This window comes from Chiloscyllium plagiosum, chromosome 38 (assembly GCF_004010195.1).
Source record: "Chiloscyllium plagiosum isolate BGI_BamShark_2017 chromosome 38, ASM401019v2, whole genome shotgun sequence".
Lineage (NCBI taxonomy): Eukaryota > Metazoa > Chordata > Chondrichthyes > Orectolobiformes > Hemiscylliidae > Chiloscyllium > Chiloscyllium plagiosum.
The window spans coordinates 22,854,287-22,877,752 of record NC_057747.1 but is presented as its reverse complement, the minus strand read 5'-3'; positions in this window follow the sequence as shown (position 1 = coordinate 22,877,752).

The following is a 23,466-nucleotide window of genomic DNA, read 5'->3' as shown; positions in this document are numbered from 1 at the left end:
AAGGATGATGTTAGGACGCTGGGAGGGTAAGGTGCCAGGCTGTCAAGCATGTAGGGTGCCAGGCTGGGTAACGATAGAGGGGCAGAATACCAGATAGACAGGAGTTAGGGTGTCAGAATGAATTGCCAGATGGGTAGTGGGCAAGGTGCTGGTTGGGTCATGGAGAAAGTGTCAGATGGATTGGGTGCCAAGGGGCAGGAGGTAAGATATCAAGTAGCTTGGGTGCCAGGGTGCATCCTCACCTGGGCTGGACTACATGTTACTCCAGATCTACAGCAATGTGGTTGACTGTATACTGCCCTCTGAAATGGCCACTCAGTTCAAGGGCAGCTAGGGCAGGGCAATAAATGCTGGCCAGCCAGCAACCCTCAAGCCCCCTATTTTTCTCATTCCACAGATATTGACATATCTGCTGTATACTTCCAGCATTTTATATTTTTGTTGCACCTTTTGGTTTTTGTTCAAAAACTGATAGCCCCATCGACCTTTCATCACATGCTCACTTCACCATCAGTGCACAGTACCACCTACAAGATACACTGCAGCATCTCAGCAATGCTCTTTCCAAACCTGAAAACTCTACCATCTCAAAGGACAAGGGCATCAAATACATGGGAACACCACCAGCTGCAAGTTCCCCTCCAAGCTGCTCATCATCCAGACTTGGAAATATTTTGCTGTTCCTTTATTGTCAGTGGGTCAAAATTCTGGAATCCCTTTCCAAGAGTATTTTGGGTGTGCTTACATCCCTAAATCCTGCAGCGGCTCATAAAAGCAGCTCATCCCAACCTTCTCCAGGTTAATTAGGAGTGGCAATAAATGCTGAGGATGTCCACATCCTATGAAAAAATAAAGAATGTTTTTACTTGGAAGCTTTTTTTTAAATTCACTCATTTGCATAAATTTCCTTGCTCCAGCTTTTGTTCAAAGTTGTTTATAAATGCCTGTCACTTTTCAAATTGAAATATTTCTGGGATCTTTGGAGCGATACAGTCAAAGTGGTTAGCTTCCATGTGTTTATTAAAAAGAAGCAAACCAGCTGTTTGCAAATAATGTTATAATTACAGTTCAGCTCAGGAATTAACAGCTAATTTTTTTCCTGAAAACGAAGAGGTGGTCAATCTAAACCACCACGCAAATTTTTTATGATTTGTTTTACATTTCTGCAATATCAAAATTAAATTTCAAAAGTAGATTGAAACTACGGGGAGTGAGTAGAGAATATAGTGTGAACAAACTAGGTATAAAGAGACCTACTGAAGTAAACAACTTCTTAAAGTAAGCAAATGGCAAAAACAAGTCCCAACACAGTATACACCTCAATAATAAGAACAATCTACATCTATTTAATGGCCAGATCCCATTCACTAATGGATTCCTTTTTAAAAGTGCATAGCCTGTATTTGCATAAACTGTTCTTGTGCATCAATATTTTTGACCGTTTCACAGTCTGCTGTTTTGCATTTTTGCATGACCAGCATTCTTTGATATATTCTAATGTGGGTTCTTAGTGAACTGTTGGCTCTGTCACAGTGCGACAAGGAAATGTGAGATGCAGTGACATGTGGTTGGATCTGAGCTATTTTGCTTTCTTCATTTAATCAATGTGTCCAGTTAATTGCATCAAGCGTTTTGTTCCTGATTCTATGCAAGCAGTTGGGGTGCAATTGTCACTCAAAAAAAAAATGACTGAAATATAACGTGGTGATGTGATTGCATATATCAAAATGAAAATGTAGTAAAATTGAAATGCATTCAGATATTAATTTCTAAATTTAAGAGGTCTTTTGTAAACACTTTTATTATAAACTTTTCATTAAAAAAGATATGTATTGACGTGGAAAACTGAATCAGCTTATTTGGACTAACAGAATATAGAATGAATCAATATCCTGAGAGTGCACTACAGGTTCTTTGACAGTCTGAACACGCAAAAGGTACCTGCCCATTTGAAGTGTAGACCCTTCATCAAAACTTCTGATGTAATTTGCACTTAAAGCATTAATTAATCTTTTCCCTTTTCTGAGGACTAGCTACTCACTTTCTGTTTTTAATTGAGATTTTCAGCATTTTATTTCAATCAAACACAACTTCAGGTTCAATCTGACAGAGAGCAACGATTTGTAAAGCTCCACACCCATGGTACATTATCACTAAGAATAGTAGAGCGTAAAGTAGATGCCTTCAGCACTGATGACATCTAAATGGGGGCAATAGTTGTTCGAGCAAATGTGTTCGGTGCTCTTCACCAAACACATGGACTTCTGAAGTTGATCACCAACAGTCAGTGAAATGGAAAAGAACTAACTTGGACAAATATTCAAAAGCAAAAGTAAAATATGTTTCTCGGGAGGAAAAAGATTGAGGAAGACAAGTCTGTTGGATACCTAATGATCAAATATAAGAGGTCTAAGCTCATTTCTATTTATTTATGTCAATTTTTAGCTCTGGCTACAAAGTTTGATGTTGGCAAAATGAATGCAAGAAGATGAATAACTTTGGGTGTAATTTCCTGCTTAAATCACCACAGGAAATTCCACCTCTAATCATATGTAGTGATCCCTGCTGCCTGTTTACAAGAAGCAATTCATTCTCCTTTGGATTAATCTTTGTTAAAAACTTGACCTCATAATAATTATTCTGATCACTGTCAGTGACATGAAACTGGTTAAGCCGGAATTACATACATTTTATAGAATGCTGTTGAGTTAATTTCATGAGTTAGAGTGAATCTTCCGAGGTTTTACCTCCTTGCAGTTTTCCTCTGGTTACATACCTCCCTCAGGAGCTTAAATAAATCAGAAAGACACTATGGTCCTACAGGATACACATTGATCTATCAGAAGGGGAAAGCTCATTGGCTTAAGGGGAAGTTTTCCTTACCAGACTCTGCATCTATTAATCATTTTCATACAGACAACAAGAAGAGCACTCCAAAACAAACAGCTTGAGGATCTTTTTTAGCACTGGGGGATTACTGTAATATTTACCGCCTATCTATTGTGCTGCCAATGTCAATATGTCGAAAGTATTGTCTGTGTGTTATATATCCTGCCAGTCTTGGTAACATAGCCCAAAAAAGTCCAGGCATGTCAGTTCTTTTGTGCTTATATTTATTGTTGGATTGTCATGTTTGAATTTCATTGGCCTGAAAGTTCTGGTGAGAAATGTTCTTGGTGCTGTCACCTCCATAAGGAAATTTGAACACTATGGGCTTGATTTAACTCTGGAGTTGAGTTATTATTGAGAAACTGAGCAGATGGGAAGTTAGATATGAGCAGGTGCTTCACCTGACCTCGATCTGCCATTTGTGATGTTAATCTGCAGGGTCTTTCAGGCAGATGAGGAGCCACCTAAAGCAAACAAGAATCTCATAAACATGTAGCACATGAGATCCAGTCACACTATTAAGATTCTGGTGAAACTTTAACTAGGATCTGAAAAGGGAAGGCATGGTGGTTTTCTATTTCAATAAACAGATCTGCAGACTTAGGAAGCTCTGCTGATAAGTGTAAAGTTGAAATTTTTGGGGCTAGGAGGAGCAGGAGTGAAACTCTTCTAGCCTGTCCTTGATGAAGAAGGTGCTGTAATCTGGAGCTTTGTAATATGAAGCTCTCACAATCCAATATCCTGGTGGAACACACTGAACTATGCCCCTGTGTTGCCATGTATAAGTGGTGCATCATGCTTATTTTACCAGTGATGAAAAATGTCTTGCTGGAAAAGTGCAGCAGGTCAGGCAGCATCCAAGGAGCAGGAGAATCGACGTTTCGGGCATGAGCCCTTCTTCAGGACTCAGGTTCCTGAAGATGGGCTTATACCCAAAACGTCGTTTCTCCTGCTCCTTGGATGCTGCCTGACCTGCTGCGCTTTTCCAGCAACACATTTTTCAGCTCTGATCTCCAGCATCTGCAGTCCTCACTTTCTCCTTATTTTACCAGTGAGTAAGACTTATACAACCGCTCCTTGGACAACCTCTGTTGTCTCCCTGGCTTGTGGAATGCTTCATTAAAGTATTCAGTTTGACTGAATTCTCACCACAGAGTCATGGTTCACGGGTCTACTCCAGAACCAGTAGCAAGTCAATACTGAAACACTAGTGACATGCTGAGGGTAATCAGCCATTATCAGAGTTGGTATTCCTTAAATGAGGGATTAAATTGTGGTCACGTCTGTCTGTTCTGTTGCTCAGAGGGATATTAAAGATTTTGTAGCAATATTTGAACAAAAGCAACAAATTCTTTAGATGCCTTTGAACAACAAAGTCACCAGAGATGGATGTTGTTTTGTATCTTCCTGTACCAAAAATGGCTGCTCACTTCTCCCTAAGGAAAATGTTCATTTTTCCTGTTAATCAATGTAAATCCCTTCAGAGACATTCATCAGAAAGGAGCCCATATAAATATCAGTCTTTATCATGCATATGTTCAATATTTTCACACAGAAAAGAGGTGTGAGAGTTTTAGGTACATTTTTTTTAAAATTTCTCAACACTGGGTGATATGATTATATAGTTGGAGAGACTGATAGAATTTATCATTTTGCAGTTCAGCCAGCCTCCCACTCTGCCGGTTACTGTAATGGATGAGATAGTCCCAAGCCTCCAACATAACCTGATTCAGCAATAAGTCATGGATCTATTATGAAGTTTCAGTGTGGGAAAATATATTCGAGGCAAGGAGAATAACTCATCAGTGACAAAGCCATGAGAGGTTTATGGTCATTCCAAAGGAGATATAATATTTATTACGATAGAAGTGTTGGTCATCAGCGTTTATCTACTCTACTCAAATAATCAGTTGGAAACAAACAAATAAGTGAGGTTTATAGTGTTGTACAGATGATGTTGTATGCATCTGTGATTTAATATCCTGGTCTCGCTTGGGGGCTGCTTTCAAGTGGACATGAGTCTTCTATATCACCTTTGAATGTTCTTTGATGTCTGGTGACATTTGGATCTATTTTAATTAATAAAACTGTCAGTGTTATTAAATCAGCAGTGATACAATTCAATGCCCAGGAAAACACCTTTCACAGAATATAACTTAGTTATGATAATAGTTTATGAGTTTGTCCAAACTTTGTCATGCTTTTTATTCCTCTTCCAGCTTTGTACATTTTACTACTTTAAGATCAATTTCAGAGAAGAAAGGCCTTAATCAAAAATATTTTCCACTAGATATTCAGTTTACTCTTGTTCTGGGTTCTCCCTCCAATCAAAAGGAAGGGAAAGACTAGGCTCTGTGTTCAAAATACTTCCCTCGACTAGAATAAAGTTAAAAATCACACAACACTGGGCTATAGGCCAACAGGTTTATTTGGAAGCACGAGGTTTCAGAGCGCTGCTCCTTCAGAACCACCTGATGAAGGAGTGCCGCTCTGAAAGCTGGTGCTTCCAAATAAACCTGTTGGACTATAACCTGGTGTTGTGTGATTTTTAACTTTGTATACCCCAGTCCAGCACCAGCATCTCCAAATCTCAACTAGAATAACAATTGTGCCAGAGATTATTTTCATTTTTACTTTCAAAGTGCCATTTTGGGGACAGTTTGAGGGCCGCATTGATCTAATAACATCACTCATTTGTCATGTTCATGAGCTCGGAGAAAGTGAGGACTGCAGATGCTGGAGATCAGAACTGAAAATGTGTGGCTGGAAAAGCACAGCAGGTCAGGCAGCATCCAAAGAACAGGAGAATCGAAGTTTCCTGAAGAAGGGCTCATGTCCGAAACGTCGATTCTCCTGCTCCTTGGATGCTGCCTGACCTGCTGCGCTTTTCCAGCAACACATTTTCAGCTCTGTTCATGAGCTCAACCTTCTTGAGCAGCTTTTGGCCAGTTCACCTTTGTTTCTAATGCAAATGCCTTGGTCCATGGAATCAGTAATGTTTGACACTCTGGAGGGTGACTGTGCCTACTGGTATTCAAATGTCAAAAAGAAATGACTGATATTTGGCTTGTTCAATAGCAAGGAAGTGGCATCCCTTAGAATCCCTACAGTGTGGAAACAGGCCCTTTGGCCCAACAAGTCCAAACCAAACCTCTGAAGAGTAACCCACCCAGACTCATTCCCCTACATTTGCCCCTGACTAATGCACCTAACCTACACATCCCTGAACACTATGGACAACTTAGCATGGCCAATTCACCTAACCTGCACATCTTTGGATTGTGGGAGGAAACCCACAAAAACACAGGGAGAGCGTGGAAATTCCACACAGACAGTCGCCCGAGGCTGGAATCGAATCCAGGTCCCTGGTGCTGTGAGCCACCATGCTGCCCTAGATTAGAGTCATAGAGACGTACAACATGGAAACAGACCTTTTGGTCCAACCCGTCCACACCGACCAGATATCCAAAATTAATCTAATCCCATTCACCGGCATTTGGCCCATATCTCTCTAAACCTTTCCTATTCATATACCCATCCATATTGCCTTTAAATGTTGTAATTGTACCAGCCTCCACCACTTCCTCTGGCAGCTCATTCCATGCACAAGTCACCCTCTGTGTGAAAAGGTTGCCCCTTATGTCCCTTTTAAATCTTTTCCCTCTCACCTTAAACCTATGCTCTCTAGCTTTGGATTCCCCTCCCCTGAGAAAAAGACTTTGGCTATTCACCCTATCCATGCCCCTCATGATTTTATAAACCTCTGTAAGGTTACCCTTCAGCCTCTGATGCTCCAGGGAAAATAGTCCCAGCCTATTCAGCCTCTCCCTATAGCTCAAACCCTCGCAACATCCTTGTAAATCTTTTCTGAACCCTTTCAGTTTAACAAAATCCTTCCTACACCGGGAGACCAGAATTGCACACAGTATTCCAAAAGTGTTTTTTTTTCAGGTTCTTTACTCAGCGAGTTGTGAGTTCATGGTCTTTACTCAGCGAGTCGTGAGTTCATGGAATGCCCTGCCAGTAGCAGTGGTGGACTCTCCCTCTTTATGGGCATTTAAATGGGCATTGGTTAGGCAAATGGAGGATAGTGGGCTAGTGTAGGTTAGGTGGGCTTGGATCGGCGCAACATTGAGGGCCAAAGGGCCTGTACTGCGCTGTATTTTTCTATGTTCTATGTTCTATGAATTAATTCGAATGTATTCTCTAGCTGTGCACTTCATTTCAGTTTGGTGATGGGCACAAACATTTTATTCAAATGTTTTCAGGATTGTTTGCGCTCAATTCCTGTGATTTTAATTCATTGGGATAATTGGACTAACTTCCCAGTCTGAGCTGAGACCCAAGCTGGAAGAGAGTACATATTTGAGATAAGGGATCACTATGAACTTCATGCTCCCTGGCCTGTAGATTAAAGGGTTAATACTTTTTTTTCCCTACAATATAGAATCAGACCCTTCGGCCTAACAAGTCCACACCCACCCTCCGATGAATAACCCACCCAAACTCATTCCCTGACATTTCCCTCTGATTAATGCCACCTAAACCTCAACCTCTTCTCCATACCCAGGATCAGCCTTGTAAACTTTCTCTGGACTGCCTCCAATACCAGTATATCTTTCCTTAGATAAGGGTGTGAAATGGGCAATGTCATGGAGCTTGTAATAAGCAGTCTTACTGATAACATGCATAGGTCGTCAGAAACTCAGCTCAAGGACAAATGCAACACCAGGGTTGTGATTAGTCTCGTTGAAACCCATGAGTTGCCAGTGAGAGGGTGGAGTTGAAAGCTTGGGAACCGGTGGTGAGAATGGGAAGGCAATGGCAATATTTATTTGGATGAGACAAGTTTTTGTTCAACCAGCACTGGATATTAGAATGAGCACTATTGAGTATCGGTGCACAGCTCAGCAATTAAGGGTGTGAAGCAGAGCTGCATGGCTTTAGTGAACATGTGGAAACTGATACTTGCTTCCAAGCGATGTTACTGAAAGAAAGTTCATGGATGAAAAAGAAGAGGGGACCAGTGATAGATGTGTGATGCTGCCCATAGTAACGATATGGCAGCTTGAAGAGAAGGCCATTGTAAATAATTTTCTGTCGCTCACTGGCTGGATTAGAACAGAACTGAGTGAAAGTAGCCCCACCCTGCTGGACTATAGTGGTGTAGCATTGGAGGAAATAGGTGTGATCAACTATGTCAAAGGCTGTGAAAGGTGAGGAGGGCTAGTTTACCTCTGTCACAGCCAGACTGGATGTTGTCTGAATTTGGATAATTACCATTTGAGTCTTTGCAAAAATCATTCACTTACGGAAAGGGGCTAGGAGTTTCTGCTAGATTGTGCTGGTTCTTTCCAACAAAAATACACACAAAACCAAAATTTGAGGAAATTCAATCACAAGTTATGTCCACTGCAAAACAAGTTTCCATGATTTTTAGGCTGCTTTAAGGAAATCACTTTTGAAACCATTACCATCTACAAAACTACCCCCAAATCAAATACATCGCCGTGGCAAATTTCTACCATTTTCTCTCACTACCAGGCCTTCAAAGAGGCTGTTAAAAATGGCTGTATTTTTAAATTTAAGAACAAAAATAGATACGTCTTAAAAACTTCTAAACATGCAAAGTATTTAATTTATATAAGAACTGATGATAACAACATAGTTTTTTAACTGTACAGCTTTTAAAGTTATTTTTAGTGGGTCTACTCACAAGTGGTTGACTAAGTAACAATGCATCTTGTTTGTGATAAACCCATTTTAATTTGTGTTAATCTGTTTTCACCATGTTACCTTAAATGTATTAAGAAATATTTTTTGACACAAATTTATTTTTTGAAAATTGCATTCTAAAACATTGACGGATTGCTGTGGCTGTTAGAAGATTTTTTGTTTGATGATTTACAAATTAATTTCAGTGGAAACTTGAAAAACAATGATTCAATTTTGAAAACTAGGGCAAAACATTTGAGCTCAATTTGCAACCAAGTTGCCTCTTGCAGCCAAAGCAAGGATATTAGTTTGTGAGGGCCAGGTTAATGTTTGTACAATTCTCTGTCTCATAATTTATGTGAGGTGATGGCATAGTGGTTTTGTCACTGGATTAGTAGGAAGTGTTTTGACAACCAGTATATGAATCCAAGGGAATATAAATATAAAAAAGAAGTCTAGAAATAAAAATCTAATGATGACCATGAAACCACTTTGTAGATTGTCATAAAGACAAACCTGTTTCACTAATGCCCTTCAGGGAAGGAAATCTGCCATCCTTACCCAGTCTGGCCTACTTATGACTTTAGACCCACAGTCCTGATGTTGACTCTTAAGTGGTCTCTGAAATGACTGAGTAAGGCACTCAGTTATATCAAAAGGTAAAAAACCTCAAAAAAGGAATGAAACTGGACAAACCACCTATCATCAATGTAGGCACCGGAAATGACAATGACAAACTCAGCCCTATCCTCCTGACGAAGTACTCCTTACTTATAACCGAGGGCAAATGCCAAAATTGGGAGAACTGTCTCACAGACTAGCTAAGTAACAGTCTGAAACAGTCAGACATATAGAAGCATACCTTACAGACCACGTCCCAGATCATCTCCAATCCCAGCAGTGGTGAACCAATGGTATTCAGTCAGAAGGCTAAAGATAAGGTGAACACATTTGCAACAGTCTTCAGCCAGAAGTGATGAGTGAATGATCCATCTCAATATTCTCCAGAGGTCCTCAGAATGATAGTCTTCAACCAAGACAATTCACCCCATGTATTTATCAAGGAATGACTGAAGGTACTGGATACTGCAAAGGTTAATGGCTCTCCTGACCATGTGGAAAATTGCTAAGGTTTTTCCTGTACACAAAAAAAGCAGGATAAATAAAATCTGGTCAATTACCCACCAACTAATCTGATCTCAATCATCAGTAAAGTGATGGAACGGGTATTCAACAATGCTATCAAGCATGGTTGCCTGACAAGAATCTGCTCACTGACGCTCAGTTTGGGTTTGTCAGAGCCATTTGGTTCCTGTGGTTTAAACACAGACATAAGAGCTGAACTCCATAGGGGTAGATGAGAGTGAGTATCTTTAGCATCAAGGGCATACTTGACCAAGAAGCCCTAGCAAAACTGAAGCCAATGGGAATTGGGGGACAACTGTCCACGGGTTGGGCTCATACCTATATCAGAAGAAGATGACTGTGATTATTTTGGGGTCGGTAACCTCAGCTCCAGGACATTTCTTCGGGGGTTCCTCAGGGCAGAGTCCTAGATCCAACCATCTTTAGCTGTTTCATCAATCACTATCAGGAGTGTGATGGAATACTCCCTGCTTGCCTGGATGAGTGCAGCTCTAACAATACTCAAGAAGTTTGACATCATCTAGGACAAAACAGCCTATTTGAATGGCACCACAACCACAACATTCATTCCCTCCATTACCAATACTCAGTAACAGCAGGGCATACCATCTACAAGATTCACTTCAGAAAACTATGAAGGCTTCTTAGATGGCACCCAATAAATAAATGACTTTTACCATCGAGAAGGACAAGGACAATAGAATCACGGAAACACTTCTCCCTGTAATATATCACCATTGCCTCAGTACCACGGGATCAAAATCCTGGATCTCTCCCTGTAAAATCATTCTGAGTGTCCCTACTCCAAATGGACTACAGCAGTTCAAGAAGACAACTCACCATCACCTTCTCAAAGGCAACTAGAGATGGGTAATAAATGTTGCCTAGCTAGAGAAGCACATATTCCATGCTTTTTTCTGTGAATGTTAAAAAATCAGTAATGCAACAGAAAATGAATGCCCTAACAATGAAGACAAATTGTTTACTAAGAATTAGGTACATTTCACAGTAGTGTTACAGCACTGAAGGAGGCCATTTGGCCCATCTTGCCTGCACCCCCAACTTGTGAGTCCAATGTAGTTTCTGAAAACTTCTTGATTATGCAGCATATGTAACAAAGACCTCTGGACATTTAGAAGTCAGATTTGTAAGCATCTGTTCAGCTTTTCCTTCCATAACTCCCTCTAAATATTTGGCCAATCTAGAATTAAATTTGACCTTTACTTGCAGAGGAAGAAGTACTTGATGCAGTAACTTATTCACAAATTGAAAAGGGAATATTCCATTTCCCTAATGCTGTTATCCCCGACTTTAATGAGAATAAATACAGTTGGTAATGAGTGAATCGCAGTGAAACACAAGTGTTAATTGTGACTGCTGAAAAGCAATGGTGACTTGTAAATTTAAACGATGCTGCTGTAGTCTTGCTTCCCAAAGGGAGCATTATCTTTCTGTAATCTACACAGCTGGCCATCTCTTTCATCTATTCCTGGATCCTAGCAGCGGGATTGATGGAAAGGAAGGGCGAGCGTATTAAGCTAATGACTTGGGTGGGAGATTAGAGGCAGAAAAATCCATTTCCAATCATGGCCTCAGTAAGTAGTGACCGAGCGTAACAAATAACAAGCTCATTGCTCTTATCAAAGGTAATGGATAGGAAATATAGGACATATATTAACAAAGCTGATACTCCTGCCAATGCCGTGAATGGGTCCAGAGCTCCCTCACAGTACTCTTCTGGTTGGATCTTTCTAAGAATTCGTTTTAATTTTTGTGGCTTTGTTTCAACAGCAGTCTGGATTTCTGTACCTATTTATTACACTCAACTGAAATCAAGGTGTATCAGTTATAAGATCATGTTTCAGCTAATCTTTCCACTCCTTTGCATTGGGTTTCTGACTGAATACACAATCTCCTATTCTATATTGTTCTGCTTCAGTATTTACTAACTGTAGGATTTCTTATCTTCCCAGGATTCTCTCCCTCCTGGGGCTTTCAGATTTTTAAAGGGAGTGTTGCCTGAATTGCCAATTTACCTTCCCTGAACACACTTGTCATCTTGACTAGGGAGGTGGTGTTGCTTATAGAGTAACAAAGTCATAGAGCTGTACTACATGGAAACAGATTCGTCAGTCCACCTCATCCATGCTGACCAGATATCCTCAATTAATCTAGCCCCATTTGCCAGCACTTTGCCCATAACCCTCTAAACCCTTCCTATTCATGTACCCATCCAGATGCCTTTTAAATGTTGTAACTGTACCAGCCTCCTCCACTTCCTCTGGCAGCTCATTCCATACATATACCACCCTCTCCATTGTGTTATAGGTCTCCATTGTGTTATAGTAATGCAGAGATAACACCAGTCTCTCAGAGTGCGACTGGTTTATTTGCAAGAGTTTTTAAAATATCTCTTTAATTGTGAATTGTTTCTTCTCCTATTCACTTCTCATGCCTCATGTGGAATCTGTTGACTTACTCCGAGTCCACACCCAGACTTAACCAATCAATTACAATGAGAATGGATCAGTCTCATAAATCAAATATGTAAGAATTGAATACAGAGGTGATATCGCACACTGAGGGTGAAAACCTCAGGCGTGGTCTATAATAATTCCCCAAAACAATAGTATTACCTGAGAGATTACTCAGCAAGCCACAGAAACTGGGCATTAATGGATTTAAAGGGAAAAACAGGATGGTTATAATTAGGCATAAATAATAATGGGGAAGGGTACTGAGTGCCCAGGCCTTTGTGCGGAGTCATTTCCTTCCTTGCACATGCCCTAGAACCTCAAATCCAGGAGACATGGGACTTAATTAGTCAGCTCTCCCAAAGAGTTGGCACAACAGGCACAGCAAACCAGGTGGACTCTTTCTGAGCTTCATTGATTCTAATATGAGTTGAGAGGAGATTGTCTAATACAGAAAACAGTGGAGTTTGTATCATGTGTATCCATGTCCTTGAGATAGGGTTGTTCCCTGTTTGCCAGTGAGTGGCTGCATCACAATTTCATAACAAGCCACTGGAGGGAGCCCTGCCACCTACTATTGTCACTTAGTGGCGATTCTGACTTGGATATGGTTTAACCGTTTAACCTGATTGGTCAAAAACATTTTAATGGTCGGTTGTTACAGGTCCCACAAAACACTGTATGAAAGGATGTGTTGACGAGTTAGAATATTTTAAGAAGGGAAGGAAGAAAATAGCATTTAACAAAAATGAAGGATGTGAATTTTTGCAGAACCTTTCATGGCTATTATGATTTGGAGGTGCCAGTGTTGAACTGGGGTGTACAAAGTTAAAAATCACACCACACTGGGCTATAGTCCAACAGGTTTATTTGGAAGCACGAGTTTTCAGAGCGCTGCTCCTTCAGAACCACCTGATGAAGGAGCGCCACTCCAAAAGCTAGTGCTTCCAAATAAACCTGTTGGCCTATAACCTGGTGTTGTGTGATTTTTAACTTCATGGCTATTGGGTGTCTAATACACACTATATCTAATGCAGTACTTCTGAAGTATCGATATCTTTGTAACATAGGAGCTAACTTTTACATTCGTGGGATGAGGGTGTCACTGCCTAGGCCTCCTGAATATGCACACAAATAGCAATGTGATAATAACCAGGTATTCTGTTTTTGAGATGTTAGTTCAGAGATGAATATTAGCCAGGATATTTCCTTTTTTCTTCTTCAAAATAGTCCTGCAGGATCTTTTGGAACCATCTGACCAGTGAAAGGCTGTATGTGCAACAATGTAATATTCCCTCAATACTGCACTGGAATCTGAATTGATTCTCGCACTCCTGTCCTGAGGCAGGATTTAATCCTAGAACCTTGCAACTCAGATCCAAGGTCTGATAAAGCAAACACAGTAGAGTTTGGATCATGTGGATCAGTGTCCTTGAATTGGTACTCACTGAGTCAAAGCTGAAGAAAGAGCTGAAGAAAGTTTCTCTGTTGTCCATTGAAGTTGACACCTTGCAGATCCATCAGTTGCTGCCGATTAGTAATCACACGCTGAGCAGATTACTGTGGTTACCTGACTGGAAGTTGCAGTGATCTGAGTATATGCTCTGTGTACAAGGTCAAACTTGGCCTGTTGTTGTATTGTTGACCAAAGCCTCTCTTCCAATAACATATCCGAATCCATGACATGAAATGGACCACGGTCTACACAGTTTGTATCTGCTGTAATCAGTTGTTGTAATGTGGTAGAAACTCTGGACCTTGAAGGTAGTTGGACGACATTGTGACATGTGCCAATCCAATGTAAACAGTCTTCTCTTTCAGTCGCTCACTTTCTGTGCAATGGCATCAGTATGGTGTCAGTCCATCCACTTAATATATAGAATCGAACAGTAACAGTCAGTAAGCTCAGAATCCAGACTAAGTTTAAGTCTGAGATATCATAACAATTAGAAAATAGCTACTGTTGTTAATAAACTTCAAAATATTTGTCTCAACAAGAGCCCAGTCTTTGGTATAAGCTACATGAGCTACCATATAGGGAAGCACAGAAGTTTTCACACCAATGGATGTGTTCGACCCAAGTAATCATGTCTCCTGTCAGACGTTTCTCTACATCTTATCTCCAAGATAACCTGAAGTGACAGAGGGACCAAGATCAGGGTTTGCACAGCAACAAATCGCCATAAATGAGAATGACTTCTATCATGTAAAAAGGCGTGGACAGCAGATAAATGGGAACACTAACCCCTAAGGCACTCACCATCCTGAGTCAGAACTGTATCACTTTTCCTTTAGTGTTGCTGGGTCAAAGTCCTGGAACTTCCCTCCTCAGAACAGTGTGGATTTACCTTCACCCTAACAACTTCAGCAGTTCAAAAAGGCAGCTGACCACCAGTTTTACATACAGCAATTACGGAAGGACCATAAATGATAGATTAGCCAGTAATGTCCCACACCCCGAGAATGAATCAAACAAGAATTATGAAGTAATTCTTAAAAGTCACATTCCAACATCTTGGAAGTATTGGGAGTTGGAGTACACATTTGCTGCTTGAGGCTGCTTCACCATCAGTTCTGTTGCTCCTCAAAGAGGCTTTTTTAAAATATATGTTCATTCATGGGCTCTGGGTGTCACTGACTAGACCAACATTTATTGCCCTCCTCTAATTACCCAGAGGGCTGTTAAGAGTCAACCACATTGCTGTGGGTCTGGAGTCACATGTGGAGTCGAAAAGTGTGGTGCTGGAAGTCAGGCAGCATCCAATAGGCAGGAGAGTCAACATTTTGGGCATAATCCCTTCATCAGGAATGGCATGAACGGAATCACATGTAGACCAGGTAAGTGCACTGGATTTCCTTCCCTAAAGGGCAGTGTTTTTTTTAAAAAAGTAATCGATATGGTGACCAATCAACATGAGACCAGTTTCTTTATCCCCAAATTCCAGATTTTTATTGGATCCGCATTCTGTCATTGTGGGCTGTGAACCTTTTGGCCTGGGATTCTAATCCAGTCACATTACCATTACACCATTACCACTTCCTTGTTAATAAACCCAGTGTGTAGTAAATGTCACCCTTTTACTTTGTTGGTTCAAATAATCATGGAACAGCCATAAGTTACACATGAACAATATCAATTTAAGTTGTTCTGACAATGAATTTCAGACTGAAATGCTAGTTTCTTTTGATCTCTGGGGTGAAGAACGGGAAAATTGAAAGTAGGGTTCAAATCAAGAAACATTAGTTGAGCCTAATTGTTGTGCGGCACGGTGGCCCAGTGGTTAGCACTGCTGCCTCACAGCGCCAGAGACCCAGGTTCAATTCCCGCTTCAGGCAACTATCTTTGCGGAGTTTGCACATCCTCCCTGTGTCTGTGTGGATTTCCTCCCACAGTCAAAAGATGTGCAGGTTAGGGTGAATTGGCCATGCTAAATTGCCCGTAGTGTTAGGTGAAGGGTTAAATGTAGGGGAATGGATCAGGGTGGGTTGCTCTTCGGAGGGTCGGTGTGGACTTGTTGGGCCGAAGGGCCTGTTTCCACACTTTAAATAATGACATTGCTGGCCATCCTAGCTGTGGTCCAAAGATGGGACACCTTGGCTTAAACAGGGATCCATCCCATGCTCCTCAGATTCTCCAGTACATGTGATTGATGCCGTGGCAGATCATTTGGAATCAGTTTAGAAATCTTGGAGCTGGTTAGTCTGACGTTGAATGGCTGCAAAATCCTCTCTGAATCCATCACCACCTGCATTTCAAAACCAGTAAAAACATTAGAAATTAGGTATGACAGCCAGAGGCCAGGCAAGCTGAAGACCCAAATGTACTCAGGGCATCAAACTGGTTAATCACTATAGACCAGGAATACACGGCTTTATTTTCGATTTTCCTGTTTGGGATTTTGTTTAATGCTTGTAACCTAGAGCTGAAGAGTTAGCTTTTAATGTCAGAAGTGTTTGCATTTAGATATTTTTTGACATAATTGGCCTGATTGTAGCTATACTGACCTTTCAGGTCATTGGAAGCCTTGTGTGTACTTGACCTGAGGAGGTGAGAGCACTGACATGATTAGTCATGCTTTAGTGAACTGAGCTGCCTCTGGACAGGGTTAATGGAAGGTTAACATGGAGAGGCCAGTGGTCTGTCGAGCCAAGTTATGGGATCTGAGATGACTGTGGGTGATTTTATTTTTTTTGAGTGGTTCTAAGACACCAGCTTCTTGCTTTTCTGTGCATCCCTCCTGGAATAATTAAAGCCTTTGTTGATATTTTTTCAGGCTAGTTTTCCAATCCCATTCTTCTTGGTAAAGAACAATTCTTCAAAATGCTACCCAAAGGGAGCCCCTGACTTCTCCAAGTCAGGCATGATGAGGTGAAATGCAGTGTCATGTCTCCTGTTCTTCATTTTTACGATATGGAGGTGCTGGGTGTTGGACTGGTGCGGACAAGGTCGGAAGTCACATGACACCAGGCTATAGTCCAACAGATTTATTTGGAAACGCTAGCTTTTGGAGCGCTCTCCTTTGTCAGATGAAGTCAGGTTCACTGACAAGAAGCAGCACTCCCGAAAGCTTGTGATTCCAAATACTGTGAACCTATTGGACTATAACCTGGTGTCATGTGATTTCTTCATTCTTACAGGCTATTCCAATGCCACATTCAATGGAATACAACTAAAATAATGGTTAGCAGTGAATCTAAGGGAAATACTGTTCTTAGGGCTGATGTCTACAATTAGATTTTCTGCATAAAAGTTATCTATTGCCTGTATTAGTGTCCCAGTGCACTGACATTACTCATGGAATATCAATTAATTGGGAAGTGTACAGTGTAAATCAATGGCAGTCATTTGTAGATTAAAACAATGGGCACACATAGAGTCTAGCAGCATGGAAAAAGACCCATTTGTGCAACCAGCTCATGCTAAGCATAATCCAAAACTAGCCCCACCTGCCTGCCCCTGGCCCATATCCCTCCAAACCTTTCCTATTCATGTACTGACAGTGGTTATGACATTAAAACATTTTTCGATTCTTATCACACCCAATTAGTGCTCCCACCAAACTCGCTCCTTCCCAATTGAAATGAAAGACAGTCATCCCATTGGTGTAAGATCAATGATTGAAAGAGCAAATGGGGCTAAGAGTTTGGAGGGTTGGGGTAGGGTTGAGGGTCAAGATTAGAGTGGTGCTGGAAAAGCACAGCAGGTCAGGCAGCAGCCAAGGAGCAGGAAGATTGACATTTTGGGTAATGTCATCAGGAATCAGGTGGGGTTTGGGTGTGCTATACTGTCTGCCCCAACCCCTCCTCCCACAGCCAGAAAGGAGGTCTGTTGCTTTGTTTACGCTCAGTGATATTATGCTGCCTTTGGCTGTAGCTTCCTGAAGTCTAGTCCTTGGGAGCTGCCAGCTGGTTTGCAGCTCCTGTCTCATCCCAGCAGCTCCAGAAGAAAATAGTAGAGACTGTAGAGTACTTGAATGCCTGCTGAAGGGAATGTGGGGTTTCTAGGGTGGGAGATGCTCCAGGCCCACCTAGGGAGGGATTGATGGGTGTGGGTTGTGGATTTTGGGAGATGGCACAAAGCTAGAGCTTCGATCTTGGGATGGGTGGGGTGCCTCAGAGGCACACCGGACATTCATATTTTAAAGTGATGTGCAAATGAAGCAAAGGTAATGTGAGAAAAAGCTTTTTCACACTGTGAGTTATTAGGTTCTGGAATGTGGTGGTGGAGGGTTCAACTGAAGCATTTGACAGGACATTGGATGGATATTTCGATAGAACTGGTCCACAAGGATTGGGGAAAAGGCAGGAGATTGGCACTACATAATGGAATTATTTCAGGGAGGCAGTGGCCTAATGGTATTATCACTGGCCTGTAAATACAGAGACCCAGGTAATGTTCTGGGGACATGGGTCTGAAACCCAAACATATAAATAGACAGCAGGAATTTTCAGCATTGCTTCGCCTGAGGCTCACCGATGAGGTTACCTAGTAAGGTAACGAAACGTCTGGAAATGAACCTTCCAGCTCAGTGAGCAAACCTACATCCAAAACCTTTTACTATGTCAAAGACACCTTGTAATTGTGTTGCTGTTGAACTACAAATACAGAAGAGATGAAATAAGGAGAACTCCATCATCAATTACACCTTCCCCTCACTCTCCTGTCTGCATTTTGCAGGGACCGTTCCTTCCAGGACATCCTAGTCAATTCCTCAACCACTGACATCACCTCCATTTCCTGCAGCACCTTCCAAATTAAATTTGAAAGGTGCTATACCTGTCTCTTAAACTCCTCCCTGCTCACCGTCCAAGGACCGAAACAGTCACACCAGGTGAAGCAGTTTTTCCCCTGTACCTCCTCCAATCTTGTGAATTGTGCTCACTGTGCCCAATGTGGCCTACTCTACATTGGAGAAACCAAATGCAGACTGGGTGACCACTTTGCAAAATGCCTCCAGACTGTGTGCAAGCATGACCCCGACCTTTCCTGCAGCCGGTCATTTTAACACAGCATCCTGCTCACACGCCCACTTGTCTGTCCTCACCGTGCTGCAGTGCTCCAGTGAATCACAGCACTAACTGCAGGAAGAACATCTCATCTTCAGAGACTTTATAACCTCTTGGCTTAATATTGAGTTCAACATCTTCAGATTGGGAACTCACTCCCATTCCTTCCCTTTCCTTTCGGTTTACTTGTTATATTCTCTGTCCCCATGTCCTCTCTCGCCTCCCGCCACCCCAGTGGGACTGTCTGTTCTTTCCAGTCTGGCAGTTAGGCACTCTATTGTTCTGCCATTCTCACATTCCAATTACTTAATCTGAACTATCAAACTCCTTTCTCCCTCAGCAGCCCCCCAACCCTATCCTCCACTCCCAACTGTTGCATAAGTGCTGCTCCCTCCTCACTTCATGTCAGCTCTGGCAAAGAGTCATCCAGACTCGAAATGTTAGTTTGCTTTCTCTCCAGTGATGCTGCCTGACCCACTGTGACTCCCAGCATATTTTGTTTTTCGAATAATCAGTAGTGCTGTGAGTTGATTAAAACTCATTGTTGAGCTTACGTTTGTAGCTCTTTGTCGGCAGCTTTTTTTCAAGCTTTGCCACTGATCAGAAAACCCAGACTGTTATGTGCAAAGCCACAGGCACCCAATGGCTGGCTAATACCATTCACTGACTTCTGCTTAACCCACTACAGGTACAAAAAATACCATAACCATCGCCTCCAGGAGCTGGAAAATGTCAGACTTTTGTGGACATAATGGGCCAAATGTTCTTCTATTGGGCTGTAAAAATCTATTCAAAACTAGAGGGCATAGGTCTAAGGTGAGGGAGGAAAGAGTTGAAAGGGACCTAAGGAGCAACGTTTTCACACAGAGGGTGGTGCATGTATGGAATGAGCTGCCAGAGGAAGTGGTGGAGGCTGGTACAATTGCAACATTTAAAAGGCATCTGGATGAGTATATGAATAGGAAGGGTTTAGAGGAATATGGTCCAAATGCTGGCAAAGGGGACTAGATTTATCTAGGATATCTGGTTGGCAGAAACGAGTTGGACCGAAGGGTCTGTTTCCATGCTATATAACTCTATGACTCTATGAGTTTATAAAGCTCACTCAGATGTGTCTGAAGCACATTGAGCTATTTCTGAGAAAAGGGAAATGTACAAGCCCATTTCCTTCAACTTATGACAATCACCATAGAAACAAATAGAAAGCTTATTGTGTAGTGATGGGAGAAGATAAATGAATATGAAGCCTCTCTTCCGATGATTTGCAAGTGTTGAATGTCTCCAGCAGATGTTGCTATCATCACTCCACCCTGTCTTGTCCAGTCTGTCATTACCTTCTTCCTCTCATTCCCTGTTGTGTTTAATTTGCATCAGTTATTTTCTGAGAACAATGTTCCCACGGAGATCTAGCAAAGCAGAAAGGTAATTCTTTTGTAGTAGATGATTCTCCAGCTACTGGTCCAATCTGCAAACTGCAAACAAACATATACATCCTGTTGCATAAAACCGTCTTAACTAGAAACATATTGAAATGATGCTTTGAATTTCCTCAATCCAAATATATTACTGTTGATAAATAAATGTTAAAGTTTTTTAATATCTTTCTCATAGACGATGGCTTAGTGGTTAGCACTGCTGCCCCATAGTGGCAGGGATTTGGGTTCAATTCCACCCTCAGGAGTTTGCACATGCTCCCAGTGTCTGCAGGTTCCCTCCGGATGCTCCAGTTTCCTCCCACAGTCCAAAGATGTGCAGCTTAGGTGGATTAGCTATGCTAAATTGCCACATAGTGACCAAAAATGTGTGGTTTAGGCATGGGAAATGAAGGGTTACAGGGATTGGGAAGTGGGGTGGGTCTGCGTAGGATGCTCTTCAGAGGGTCAGTATGGAGTTGAAGGGTTGAATGGGCTGCTTCTGCATTGTACGGATTCTATAGATCATTTTGTATTCGGTCATCATTGAGCAAAACATGAAGGCTTACACTGTAATACAGTCCTGAGGGCGTATCGCACTGTCAAAGGGGGTGCTGCACTATTGAATGCGCTGCCTTTTGAGATCATTAAACCAAGATCCATCTGTTTAATCAGAGGGATGTAAAAGATACCATGACACTACTCCAAAGATGCCCAGGGGAGTTACTCCCATTGTCCTGTCCAAGGTTTATCCCACAGTCAACATCATAAAAACATTAAATAAAAACTAAAAGAACTGTGGATGCTGTATATCAGAAACAAATGGAGAAATTGCTGGAAAAGCTCAGCATGTCTGGCAGCGTCTGTGGAGGTGTATTTTTCAATAATTTAAAAACCAAAGTTAGGTCGCCTAGCAACAAATGCAATGAGGAAAGGTGGGTGTGGTACAAACTTTGCTCATTTGTACCTGCTCAACACTGCCTCAACCAGTATACGAATAGAACCCAACCCTGGTAAGTCACCCAATCTGACGTGTTCAATGTATTTCTAGTTCAGATCAGATGAAACAGATTTGAGTGCAGAATTAGAGCTTAATGCCCATTTTACATGCACAAAGCAGTAAATTGAACTTTTCAATCAACATTTATATCATGGTCACCTTGCCCCCACCCCCCACCCTGTAATTCTTTTCTAGGGAGTACTAAATCTCTCTCTCTCATCTCAATGCCTATCAGCTCGCTGAGTCATTGTGTAGTCTGAGTTATTACAATTGTGTAGCTCTCACCACTTTCAGTTGTTATTTTTGGTCATTCTCAAATGTGGGTGATATTGGCGTGGTCATATTTATCATCCATCCTTGTTTCATCCAGTTGGGCATCCTGCAGCATCATGTTTCACAGTTTAAAAGATTCGTCAGGCAATTCAGCTGGCGTTAACCAACAAAATCCACTGTTACAACTAAGGCTGGACAAGTGTGCTGTGATTCTAGTCCCACTGCTCCACAGATCACAACATAAACTGAAATATTTGCACAAAACTCATAGTGAATCCATTGTTCCACAATCCTTCGAAACCTAAATTCTCCAAGAAATATGAAGTGTCTTTGTGAAAACTGGAATAAAACCAGAAAAGGGAGAAGATTACAACACACAGACAGGGTTTTCCCGGAATCTAAACAAATAAGATGCCAACATAAAAGGGCCTATAGCTGTCTCTCACTGTCAAGAAAACGTGAGCAACTTTCAATACCATAAACACATAGAGAACAATCTACACATGATTCCAAGTGAATAACAAGTTAAAAGCGCTTCTGAGGTTTTAAGTGCAGACATGAAAGAGCAATGTTCAGAGTTCATTCGCTCGAAATAGCACCTTGATATTCCCTCACGTTTAGCACAGTGCCCACAAAACGCTTGTACTTTCACAAAAGAAAACCCCATTGTTTCCATTTTCCAGAGCGTTTGTTACGCCCTGTGCTTCTTCCCTGCCAGTAAACAGCAATTTCTCTTCCCTTTGTACGGCACTCCTGGGATTTAGTGGCTCTTAATTGAAACAGACCCTCATAAAAAAATCACCAGCTGATTTTGTGGCCAAATCCTCATAAATAACATCAGTGTATAAAAAACAGACAAGCCAATTAACACGAGGCACAGCTTGATGGAGCAAGGCACCACTTGGAGAGCAGCAGGCCAATTGGACACTATCAGGGAATGATACAGCACAGATAAGGCAACAATAATCATCACAGCCTTGGCCTTTAAGATGTAAGGAAAATTCATCATCCCCGGGCCGTATATTTACACTGTGGCAATCAATGCAAATTGTTAGCTGCAGTTCAGCGGCACCTGGTGATGGCTGTTTGGCTCTGATTCTAATTCTCTCCGCCAGGAGGCTGTTCCTTGCAGATGTGTGTTTGCACACAGTTCCCTTCGCAAGCAGTAAATACTCAGAGCAGGGGAGGAAGGACGCATAATCCCAATGCAATTAAATAAACGATGAGCAAGTCATTCAATGTGCCGAGAAGGCCACAGGATTCCCCTGAGCAGGTTTTTATGATGGGTTTGGTACTAGGTTTGCTTGCACAATGTGCAGGCCCTGAACTGGGTGCTGAATTGGCCCAGTGCATCACATCATGATGCAACAGGGTGCAATCCTACTCAGAAATCGTCTAGCACAAGGCCCTCTTCATGTGCTTTCCATGAGATGTTAAACCAAGCTGTCGTTGCTCGTTCAACTGCATGTCAAAAATCCCAAGGCAATACGCAGAGAGGACTGGGAGTTGACCCAGCAATCACTCATCCCTCGCACAACACTGTTTAAAAACAAAGCTAATCTGTATCTCAGTGTTATTTGTGGGATTTTTAGACACTAAAATTGGTTGTGATGTTGGTCAAAACAAAAGAACTTCTTGGAGTAGTTATCAGATTAGTAGGGTTAAAGCAATTTTAACACATGACTGATCCAATAGCCACGAATCAAGGATTCTTATTCCATTGGTATCAGATCATTGTGAACCTGAAGAGAATTTAAGGTTAACATTGGAGACAAATATTTAAATTGAATTACATCTGTACTTTCCATCTTATTGAAGAAATAATTTGTCTGTCTCAGCTTTCTGCTTATGAAGACTTCTTTCTCCGAAGATAACCTTTCTACCGTAAGGATCTGCTCCAGCTGTCCTGTTCCATGTCTTCCCTCACCATCGCCACCTGCTGTTGGAAGTCCCATTTGAACTGCTCCAGCTTCCCTCTTCAATGCCCTCCCTCACTATTGTCATCTGCTGCTGGAGGTTCCATTATAGTAGCATCCACCAAAATTGCCCA